We start from the raw sequence: 12,129 nt of genomic DNA on the forward strand, positions 1-12,129 counted from the left end.
CATCAAACAAACAAACAAAAAAACAAAACAAAACACACACATACACACAACAAACAGAAAAACTTGGCCCTGGAAGATGTTTTTTAACACTTGATCTCAGTTCATGTGTGAAGTCTCAGCAGGCTCCTCTATCTCCATGATTGCAAGTTTCAACCTGGTAAAAGTATCTGCAAATAACTATAGACTTTGCAAAAAACATTCTGAAACAAGAACTCCCACTGTGTTTAATATTAAATATTTTAATTGTTATTTCCTGAGTGCGTGGTTTGGGTGGAAGGTGTGCTTTAAAACCATAAATGTAATTAAATCATTAAAAGTAATTGGCCCTGAGGATAGCACATTAGCTATTTACAGGTAAGGAAACAGAGATAATGTTTCTTTCTAGAGGCTGCTGTGGCTTTGCATTCTCCATGTTAACAAAGAGAGGAGAGACACAGATGATCTAAGATCCCTGAAAGTCCCAATCATTGAAACCCATGTTTGTGTGTTTTAGTAACAAAGCCACACAATGAAAGTTGATCTCAGGAGAATTAGAAACATGAAAACAACCTCCCTCACTCAAGTGTAACTAGAGAGTTGTCCACCTTCTCTGTTTATACCCTATGCCGGAGGTAAATAGGAGTTCCACTCAGTATAATCCAAATAGGCTGAGCTGGCCATCTCTTCTAAGTAAGTTCTTATATTTTTTTAGTTCATATCTTTCTTAAAGTAGAGGAAGAAATTAGGCGTGCTAATTTGAAATGTCCTCTTCATGGACTGTAAAAGCTATATAGAGAAATAAATAAAAAAGGAAAATTAATAGTAAATATGTAAACTCTACTTCATTTAGAGTTATAAGATTTGCCTTGAATAACCTGCAATTCAAAAAAATATTCTGAATCTGGACTGGAAACTATCATATATCATTAGAATGCAAATTGGTGCCTCTCAAAACCATTGTACTCCAACAAACCAGTGAAAGAAATGGAGCCCAGTGCAGAGATATTCCGGTAGCTTTTGGCAATGGCAGAAGACAGGATAAGTTATATTCATCTTCTTGAAGGTAAGATATGGTTGAGAGGAGAGAAGTGTTTTGGTTGGATTATAAGACTGCTTTGTGTGTCTGAAGACATTTAAGATGGGCTACAAAAAGAGGGGAAGCCTGGAGTAAAGAAAATTAAAATCCTTATTTATATGCTCATATTAACTTCTTAAGGTAATGCTCCTTGGCAGAATGTTAGGAGCACTACTGCTCTGTAATTATGAGGTGGCCATTCCATTTGCCTCAGTCTTTGTCTGTGAAATGAGAATGTTCTAGAATGCTATTGGGCTCCTTTCATCTCTTAAGGAAAACAGAAACCTTCACTGCTTTTTCTTGAATTATCAGAACATTAATAGTCAGTGGAGAGCAAACTGAAATAATTTGTACATCAATTCAGTTCTCTGTTAAGCAGCTGATAAGTAAAAGTTATTCTGTGCCTTAAAAGAGCTGCCATCATCTCTCCAGTCTGTTTATTTTAAAAATACATTTTCTGAGCCCCCTGTCTGATTAGTCTCACACCTCAGACTGACTCTAGAAAGACTACTGGTAGCGAGCGATCATTCTATGGGGTTTCTGTGAGTTTGGCACTCAAGGGAATATAGTGTTGTCAACTGTGAAACACCAAGAATATATTCAGAAATGGCATAAATTTACAGTACTGTTTCCCAGTAATCTAAATTGGGCTCTCTTATGGTTTGTAACTGGAGTGCCTCCAGGAGCACAGAGGGTCAAAAATATCAGCCTATTTAGCCCTGGCAGTCATTCCAAGTGGCAGCAGCCAAAGCAAATGTCCAGTGGTAAAAAGAAACCAGAAGGCAGGCAGCAGCAATGATTGATGAAGCATCTTGGAGAAAGAGAGAGGGAAAGGCAGGCACAGAGTAGACAAGTCTGCCCAAAACTCTCCCGTCTGCGTGCCCCTTTCTATAAGCAACAGAACCAGGAACTTTTCCAGATTTCCTCCTTCTTCCTGTCTTTCCTAACTATACCATCTTTTCCTGCTGGCCCCTTTTTGTGTTGACTTTCTTAGGCACCTTATTTGGCTCCTTTCCAAGATCCCATTGATTTTGTATTGTTATAATTTCCTTATTCAACACCGGCATCCTTGTTGCTTTCTAATGACCTCCACTTCAACATGGTGAGATACAAGCAGTAAAACCAAATTATAAAAAATGGCTGTTTCCTCCAAGTAAAGTAAAATAAGAGGAAATAGGCAAAAATCTGAAATCAGAGTCCACCACAAATAGCAAAGGTGTTCTGCTCTGCTTTCCATCTTGTTAGCATCACTTCCAGATGGAAATGATGGTATGTAAAATACAGAGCTCTACAATTCTGCGTCTAATTGCAGTGTTTTCAATGCCCTATTTAAACAAAATGAGGTGAGAGTCTGTATTCTCCATTAGAAAGTTAAAATGTTAATAAATGGTATAATTAGTTACCTAAATTAGAGATCTCCCACACTGAGCCTATGCCCCCCCCCCCAAGAGTAACCCACATTAGGTAACTCAGAAGGAGCTCCCAAGTATTGCCGCCAGCCATTTCAGCTGAGTACGCTGTTTCTATTAAGGGCACCAAAAGACATTTTAAGGGAGACTATCATATCAGGAGTGATATTTAAAATATTAATAACTGATGTCACACAGGCCCCAACCTGTCAGAATATACACAGGCAGTAAGTGGCCACTGTGGTTGTATTAATTCATACTGGCTGAATATCAACCCAGATTACAGCTTTGCTGATGTCAAACTCTGAGATTAGGAAATGAGCCCCTAAACATTCATTAATTTATTGTACATATGTTCTGTGCAAGGTGCTATATTACAAATGATGGAAGATGCAGAAATAAGATAGCCTTAGTTATAAGACCCTTGTGTCTTGTAGGAAAGATAAAAAAGTATAGAAACACTGCAGAGTGAGGCAGATGATAATAGGTACTATACAAAAGGTGTCAATAGCATATTATGTGAGTTCAGAGAAGGGAAATATCATGACTTAATGGATATGTCAGGGGGAAAAAAACACGGAGAAAAAGGCCTGGAAGGATGAGAATGGAAATCAGCAGTAGGAGTTGGAGGTGGGGATAGTAAGCATTTCAGTGGAATGAAATGTCCTTAAGAAAAATAGAGGTAAGAAAATACAAGTATTTTTGGAGAATAGCAAATAGTACAGCTAGTAGTTCTATAAAGTATAAAAGTTTGGAGATAATTCTGGAAAAGTAGATTGGTGCCACATCCTAGAGTGCTGGAATAAGATGCTAAGGTGTCAGCATATTAATCTGTAGACAATGGCGATATACTGAAGGCTTTTAAGCAGTGGAGGAGCATGATCAAAGCTATATATTAAGATATTTCATCTATAGACGTGCGAGCAATGAATGGGGATAATACTGTCATAGTCTTAGTTAAAAGAAATAATGTAGAGGAAGAGGAGTAGCCACGAGTCCAGGATGAGACTCGGCTTTTGAGTGTGATTAGTTGGGAGGACAGGTGTGTTACAGGAGAAAACTGCTAGGATCAGGAAGATGAGTGCTGATGGAAGATGAATTCCTATTGGGGTAAGTGAAGCTATAGGAATAGATAGTATTCATTCAACAATTGTGCAATTCGGGTGACTGCCTCCTGGGTGTCATATACTGGGTTAGGTACTGAAGATGCAACACCAAATAGGCCACTTGCCTCAAGGTGTTTGGATACTGCTTGGAAAAACATGAATGTAAGGTATGTGATCAATTGCGACAATCTAATTGCAACACAATCTTATATATGCATAATGAGATAGGAATTGTATGCTTGGGCAGGAGTTAGAGTACCTTCCCCATCCCCTCACCTCTCAAGAGCCTTTGCATCCCTAGAATGTGGACTTGCTTGCTAGAAACTTAGTGGGTTAAAGGACCATCTCAGTTTTCCTTAATAACCTACTGTGGATCTATCATCTATGAATTTGCCAAATCTTTCTGTACCTTCTTTGTTACAGCCTTTGTTAGCACTTAAGGTACTAAATTCCATGTGTTTACAATCGACTTTGTAAAGAACTGCCCATCATTTATTTCTGACTTTGTCTTTATAAGATCAAAGGTAAGCTTTGGAGGGTAAAACACACACACACACACACACACACACACACACACACACACACACACACACCTTGCAGAAGTGAAAAGCACACTTAAATATCAATACACAATGCCGCCTCTGTTATATTACTGAATAGCTATCAGTGCTTAGCACTTGCTTCACCTGCTTTAACCAACTTGAATTCTTCATTCTTTACCCACTGTAAGTATATATAGCAGGCTTCTCAGCAATAGGTAGATATCTAACTTAGCTATTCTAGCTGTGACTAGATTTTGATATATAGTTCTAGACATTAAAAAAACACACAAGAGAAGCATTAGAAAGAAATGAAACCAGGAAACAGAATAAATGTAATTTGGTTTTAGAACCACACAGGGGCAACCAAGAAAACGAAATTTGAAAAACCAGAAGAAACTCAGGAGACACATGATCCTAGTTTTATGGATCAGCAAGATAACAGTATAAATGAGAAGGTATAATTTACCATTTGAGAACAGATAGGGGACAAGAAACAATGGTATTCAACAGAGAACAAAAACAAACTAAGTATTAGGGAAAATATCTTTACAGCAAAACAAAGCATACATTTTCCTAGGCCTCTCTATTTCACATCAATAATAAGACACAAATTTTCCTGGATCTTGTCTCCACAGACACGTTCAGAACCTCAGCTGCCTATAGGGGGTCTCAGAAGCATTTCTAGGAGTTCTCAGGGGGCATTTCACAAACACAGTCACCCACCCTGTTCCTCTACCTTCGCCTATAATACCAGGCATTTCTGCACCTGCTGTTGCCTAGCACTGGCACTGTCATGCCTTCACAGTGCCAGAGCTTGACAGTGGTCAGTGGCAGAGTGGGGGGAAATGCCGCTCTCTTCCTTCAGTGTCTTTCCACCAGTGTGCCGAGCAGTATTAGTCTCAAAGTCTTACACACATCGTTAGAGAAACAGCCTTCAGGGTTTTTTTGTTTGTTTGCTTGCTTTTTTCTTTTAAATATATTTTTATTGATTTCAGAGAGGAAGGAACAGAGAGAGAGAATCATTGATTGGCTGTCTCCTGCATGCCCCACACTGGGGATCAAGCCCACAACCTAGGCATGTGTCCTGACCGGGAATCGCACCACAACCTCCTAGTTCATAGGTCAATGCTCAACCACTGAGCCACATTGGCTGGGCCAGCCTTCAGTCTTGATGTCCATAATATTTGACTTCATACAGCAAGGCCCAAAGACAAGCCCATGACAGATTGCACAAAATACTAAGTATCATCCTCCTTTTTCCATGACCAAAGTCTGTTGGGGTCTTACGTTTATTTTTGTTTTATTATTGGTAGGTCAAGCTGATCATTCATTCCAAGCTTTTCACTTCTTTCTCCCTTAGGATGGGTTCTTTCCCATGAGGTTCCTCGGTTTCTATTTTGTAAATGTTAGGATCTTAGGTTGGCCAACTAAATTTCATTTTGTCTATAGTGCAGTTATTATGTTTTTATGTGTAATTCAAATCTAGGAAAAAATGATGTAATGTAAGCAAATAAAGAAAAACATGGACTTCATTCAAATAATATTTCTTGATCAAATAGCAGGGTCTAGGCAACAGTGCTAGGACCCTGGAGTGCAAGGAACTCAGAGTCTCATAGGGAAGAGAGGTATATATGCAGTAGAATGCTATATGTATGCACAGAGTACTAAAGAGCAACTAACTGCCTAGACAATCCAAGAAAAATTTCATGATGAAAATGGCATTTGAGCTGTGTTTGTTTGTTTTTTTTGTTTGTTTTTTGTTTGTTTTGTTTTGAGCTGTGTTTGAAGGATGAATAGTAGTTTTGTCTGGAGAAGAACATGATGAATGGGCATTTCAGATAAAGGAATTGGCAGATACATGCAGTGGGGATATGGAAGGGTGCAGTGGCAATGTAGACAAATTTGTTGCAACAGCGAAGAGACAGCAGAGGTTTTTAAGTAGAGGGTTACATAATTACACACACACAAGCAAGAGAGGTTGAGGCTGGAGATAAGAGATTTGGGGGGCATCTGCATATATATTATTATAGAAACCTTGTGATCACCCAGGAAGAGTATGTCCAACGAGAGGTGAAGAAGGCCAAGGTTAGTGAGTTTGGGGATTATAATGTTTAAGAGGCAAATGCAGGAATCAACCAAAGACCCAGGGGGAAAATGGTCAGAAAGGGAGAAGGAGAAGTAGCCAAAGGGATACCCAGAAGGCTGGGGGTGGAGAAAATTTCAGAATGGAGCAAGTCAGCAGACTCACATTCTGCAGAAAGATAAGTAGAATACCAACGGAAAGTAGACAAATGGGTTTCTCAACTAGCAGGTAACAGTTGACCTTTCCCTGAGCAGTGTTAGTAGAATAGTGAGGGCCAAGAGACAGGCTCTAATGCAGTGGTTCTCAACCTTTCTAATGCCACGACCCTTTAATACAGTTCCTCATGTTGTGGCGACCCCCAACCATAAAATTATTTTCGTTGCTATTTCATAACTGTAATTTTGCTACTGTTAATGAATCGTAATGTAAATATCTGTGTTTTCCGATGGTCTTAGGCGACCCTGCTAGCGGTCTTAGGCTCTACAGCAGCGGTTCTCAACCTGTGGGTCGCAACCCACAGGTTGAGAACCACTAGCAGGGTCGCCTAAGACCATCGGAAAACACAGATATTTACATTATGATTCATTAACAGTAGCAAAATTACAGTTATGAAGTAGCAACGAAAATAATTTTATGGTTGGGGGTCACCACAACATGAGGAACTGTATTAAAGGGTCGCGGCATTAGAAAGGTTGAGAACCACTGCTCTAATGCATTAAAGAATGAAGAATATCTTTTGTATCTTGCATACTGGGGTTTGAAGGAAAGAAAGGTAGTTAGAGAATAAAAGATAAATTTGTCTCTTCCAGAGATTCTGACAGGAAACTCGAGACACTTTTAAGCGTCTTGAATAGAGTTGCCAATCACGTATTATTATGTATGCCTGGTTTTACTTACAAATGTGTGGCTTTTTTCCCCTCTCAATTCAATTGTGTTTATTAAGCATATACTGTGTGATAGTTAAAATACTTTAGCATGCCTGGTGCTTTACAGTTAACAAAGCACTTTATCATCTATTGTATGATATGTGATTCATAACCATCTAATGCTGAGTTCTATTCTCATAAGTTAAAATGAAGGATATTTGTGGCTCATACAAAGAAAGAATGGACTGGGGGTGGAGGAAAGATATTCTTGAGTTAACTGGGGAGAAGCAGGGGGAGAATTGGGAAAGGAGACAAAAAGAATAGGACCATTTACAGAAAATCTTTGTCAACTTTTGAATTAACCGGTTTGCAAGTGCTGAAAGTCGGGGGGAGATGGTCAGAGTATATGTGCGATTCCTTTGAGAGGCAGGAAGGAGGTGATTAGGAAGAAGCAAATCTGCTATCCTTAGGTCTCCACTGTGCTCAGTTAGCTTTGTTACCTCTGGGCAGTAATTAGAGGAGAGTGAATGCCAGGAATCTTGGAGAATTGATCATCATTCAGGTGACAATTAAAAATATAAGAGTGGGTAAAATAATCTGGGGAAAATGAGTAGAGCACTGGGCAAAGGAGAAAACAGACATCTGTGGTTCTCTCAGCCCTAGCTACACATTGGTATCACTTTGAGGTACTGCTATGAAATACCTACATCTAGTTCCTCTCTGAACTAACTGAATCCAAATCTGTGGAGTCAGAGTCTGGGCAATCATATATTTTAAAAATTAATTGAACCAGGCACTTCAATTTATTGTCTGTACATGATGCCAAATTCAAACAAAGTTAAATTTTTTTTAAAAGTGATTTAGGTGATTTTAATGTGCCATAAAAAACTGAAAACCATCAGTTTATGGGTTTAGCTTGGGAGGCGGAGCACATGAACAGAAGAATGAAAGGCTTGGTTATGGGGGTTGGGGGGGGCGGGACGGGCGGGGAAGCTAGTGTGGTATCACAGAGGCCAAAGGAATAGAGCTTTTCAAAGAGAAAGTGCTGAATAGCATTAGATGTAGCTAAGAGGACCAGTAAAATCAGGATTGGAAAGAAGCCATTGGATTTAACTATTAAGAACTCACTGGTGACTTTAGCAAAGAAAAGTTTTAGGAGAGTGTTAGGAGGAGGGTAGAAGTCAGATTGCCCTGAGTTCTCAAATGTGATGAATTTTTAAGACTGCTTAATTTAGTGTCTCTTTGTTTCTCATCGCTTCATGTGAATCTTATGAAGTGTGTGCCTATATTAGTTACATAATTTTTGTTTCATTTTTGTTTTCTTTTTATTTATAGAAATTAAATTTTACTCTTGGGACAGACACATACATCTATTTTTTAATAAGATGTAGGTTGGCATTAGGAAAGCTAAGAACAGAAGATTGCTATGTAGTCTGTCCTTGATTATTTTTTGACAACTAGAGAACAAATTGCACACAGACCATTTATGCCCTATTTATATGCAAAATTGTTCTAAGCAAGCACTGATGATGTGCTCTATAGAAATTTCAATCACTTTGGCTTGTCTGTTCTCCTACACAATATAATCAGCTCTGCTGCACATTTCTTCATTGGTGATCGCTGCAGGCCAGTAGGAGATAAGGTCAATTTCAGTTGATTTTCATAAGAATATGAATTGAGCAGGCTTCCTTCAGATATTGGAATATAGGAGAAGTTGGGACAAGCAATTATTATGCAGCAATAAATTCCTCTTGGTAGTTTTAATTCCATGTCAAACATTCACAGACATGCTAATGTTGGTAGTTAAGCTCACAACCACCTGCTTATTTACAAACCTTCAATTCAGGAATTAATGGCTGGGACCCTGTATGTCAGGTGCATGATACCACTCTAATATGAGCAGACACTCTATGCATTTATAACTACATTAACTGACAAGGCATTTATCAGATTGTCATAAGTACCTTAAATTTCCTGGAGAACTTAATTACTTTTAAAACGAAAGAGAAATAATTGTTTGTGCTAATTGGTGGTTGTGATGGTAGGCTTATATTTTTCTTGAATGGACTCAGTAGTATATTATTATTTCAGGGATAAGAAAGTATAAACTGCTTCCTCTTCAGCCAAATTTCATCTCCTTCCCCAGTGGCTGAAAACAGCTAGATTCACCTGGACAGGAGTGTACTGCTTCCCTATCTCCCAATTTTTGTGAAATCTTTGGACACACCTGTGTATTACAATTTGAACCTTGCTCCTAGTAGTTCCTTTCCTTGTGTCAATTAAATTGAGAGGAGTGGAAGGTGATGGAAAGAAGGCAGTGGGCATGTTCAGCTCCACAGTACCCTTTGGAAATTCCATTTCTTGTCTTATTCATTGGTATTTTTTGCTTTTGCAAAAACATGAGCCCAGATACCTTGCACCTAATACAGTGCTTCACCTAACTCAGGAAGCCTTTTAAGGTTATGCTCAGTGAAAACTTTTCTAAACACAAAGATAATACAAACTGTTAAAATACTACAAGGCTTATAACTGCATTTCACTGTTAAATGTTGTGATTTCTATTTAGCACCTAGGACATAACTCAGTATAATATAATATATGCTCTTGATAGCTGCTTGTTGGATAATTCCCAGTTATCAAAAAAATTGAACCTACATAAAAGCCTTTTCAATATATTATACCTATAGCTATCTCTCACGTTTGAAATTGGGGGGATCATTCTCCATCACTGCAAATGGAATTCCATGAAAGCTGAGTTTTTTCTATGGGCAAACTTGAATGTCCTATGTATGTTACCTTCACATGACTTTTCTACACAGTAATACTTAAGCTTGACAGGTAGAGAAAAATGCTGAATTTATATAAAAAATAAAATATAACTATATGCCATTACTCTTATTCATATGTCTATTGTGCTTGTATTTGACTGCTACCTTTTTGTCATTCTCAGCTCAAATTGCAATTTCTTCTACTCCTACCACTTAAAGGGGAAAAATTCCTAAATACTGCTGCAGAAAATACTGGAAAAAGAGAGTGGCAATAACAGCCTTTTGTTGAAGTTTTGCATATCTTCTCATCAGTCTTTGCAAATATATTCTGTAATACAAGGGAAGTAGATAGGAGTTAGTGAATCTCTTCAGAATAACATTAAGTAATTAATTGCTTTGCCAGCTTTCTCACAGATTTACTCAGGAGAACAGATCTTTCTGAAGTTTAAGGGCTTTTATCTCATACAGAGGAGTATTCTGAGGATTTGAACTGTTTGGTTGAGGGACTTCCAGAATCCAGGATGATATTTTCCCTTTCCACTTGGGAAGGTTTTAGCTTGAGATTTCTGGGTTTACTGGTGTGTTCTATTGTTTGTCTTGCATAGATGTACTGTACAGCAAGCAATACAGTTCTCCCTGGGCAATGAACAGATTTTTTTTATATTGCATGCATTATTCACAGCTCTGCAGTGGTTTCAGAAAGTCAATGTTTATCCTGGACACAAATAAATGAAAAAAACCACCAAAACAGGGATATGATTTTCATATTGTTGTTTGGAAATTTAATATTATTGTACATGGATTCATCTTTAGTGCCCAGTTATAATACCTGTTAGATTTCTAGCAGCCTTAGAGCAATTAATCCAAAGTGTGTGTTTCTCATATTTCACAGTAAACGAATAAATTATCTTCAAATATTTGAGCTAACCTATGAGGGGAAGTTTATTTCAGCGGGAATACGCAGTATGACTTTATATGAATATTCTGGTGTTCATTTTAGGTACGTTTGTGACATTATCTCAGGTGTTTATGTTAATACTACTTTAAGTGACAGAGTTAATAGGAGGTGACTGTGCTTTGTACATATTTGTGGATTTCATTTTGTCATATCAACAGATAATTGGAATCAAACATTCTTAAACTGAAAAGAAAAAAGACTTTTAAAAAACTTTTATAGTATGTGGTTTTTATTTTATGGTTCAAATTTAAATGAACTCCCGCGTATCTATAGAGAACATTCAAACAACTTGAGTTAATAGCCCTAAAAAGCCCACAATCTGAAGCACCCAAAGGATGACCATTGTTAGTGACTTGGGTAGAAGTAAATATAGAAATGAAGTTCCAACATAATGAGTTTCTAGGAAATTATTAGAGGTTGTTTTAAATATTGAATTCAGGTGGGATCAGATTGGGAAAGACAAATGGGAAGAAAAATATGACATCTAGTAATTAAAATACTTTTTTCAGTTGCCACAAATAGTATCGATCAGTTTGTATGGCTTATTTAGAACTGAAACTTCCTGGCAGAGGAAGATGCAAAGCACTGAGAAAGGATTATGGTCGAGTTGAATGCTATGCACACAGATTCTGTGCATTATAGATATCCTATGCTTCCAATCTCTTCACTTTTTCCTACTTACCATGCTCTGTGGCCCGGGGCCCTTTGTGCGCCACTTGCCTCTATTCCATTCTGCTTGTTCAGAAGAGCCCTCTTTTATCTGTTTATCTCCCTCACAACACTGTTTCCCACCTCCACCGTCCCAATCTGATATTCCTCACATTAACTGTGGGAAAGAAAATAATGGGAAAATATAATTGTGTGAGCATTGCTTAAAGTCTATTTTACTCCTCTTAAGTCGCAGCATTCTCTTTTAGGAAAACAAAACAAAACAAAACAAAACAAGACTGACACTACTTACTGCTCCCAACAAAGCCTCTCTTACTTTAGGCAGAATTTTTCTGGTCTTGGTGGTAGGGAGGGGAGCAATTAAAGATATTTCAAAGGGATGGAGAAAAATTCCTGAATAGATCCTTGGCTCCCAGCCTTTTTGGAATTATGATGTTTTACATGCCTTAGTAATAAAGAGCTCTCCTAATTATGACCTATTTCAGCAAGACCTAATATTTTATTTGAATACATTCAGAAAGACAAAAATTTTAAAATGCTAAACCTCTCCCGCTTCCGTGGCAATGCTAAGGATGTCCGACTGACGGCTTAGGCCCACTAAGCCATCAGTGGAATTTCTAAGTGCTCCTAATATTGAGTGAAGCAGCAAGTAGACGATTAACCTCTTATATAGC

General features: G+C 38.0%; 1 protein-coding gene across 3 annotated transcripts in view; it reads left to right on the plus strand.

The window, feature by feature from the left end:
* The window catches only part of DIAPH2 (diaphanous related formin 2), a 981,952-nt gene that overhangs the window by 805,795 nt on the left and 164,028 nt on the right, over nucleotides 1-12,129 (plus strand). The gene's annotated exons all lie outside the window — the stretch shown is intronic.

Source organism: Cnephaeus nilssonii (assembly GCF_951640355.1).
Source record: "Cnephaeus nilssonii genome assembly, chromosome: X".
NCBI lineage: Eukaryota > Metazoa > Chordata > Mammalia > Chiroptera > Vespertilionidae > Cnephaeus > Cnephaeus nilssonii.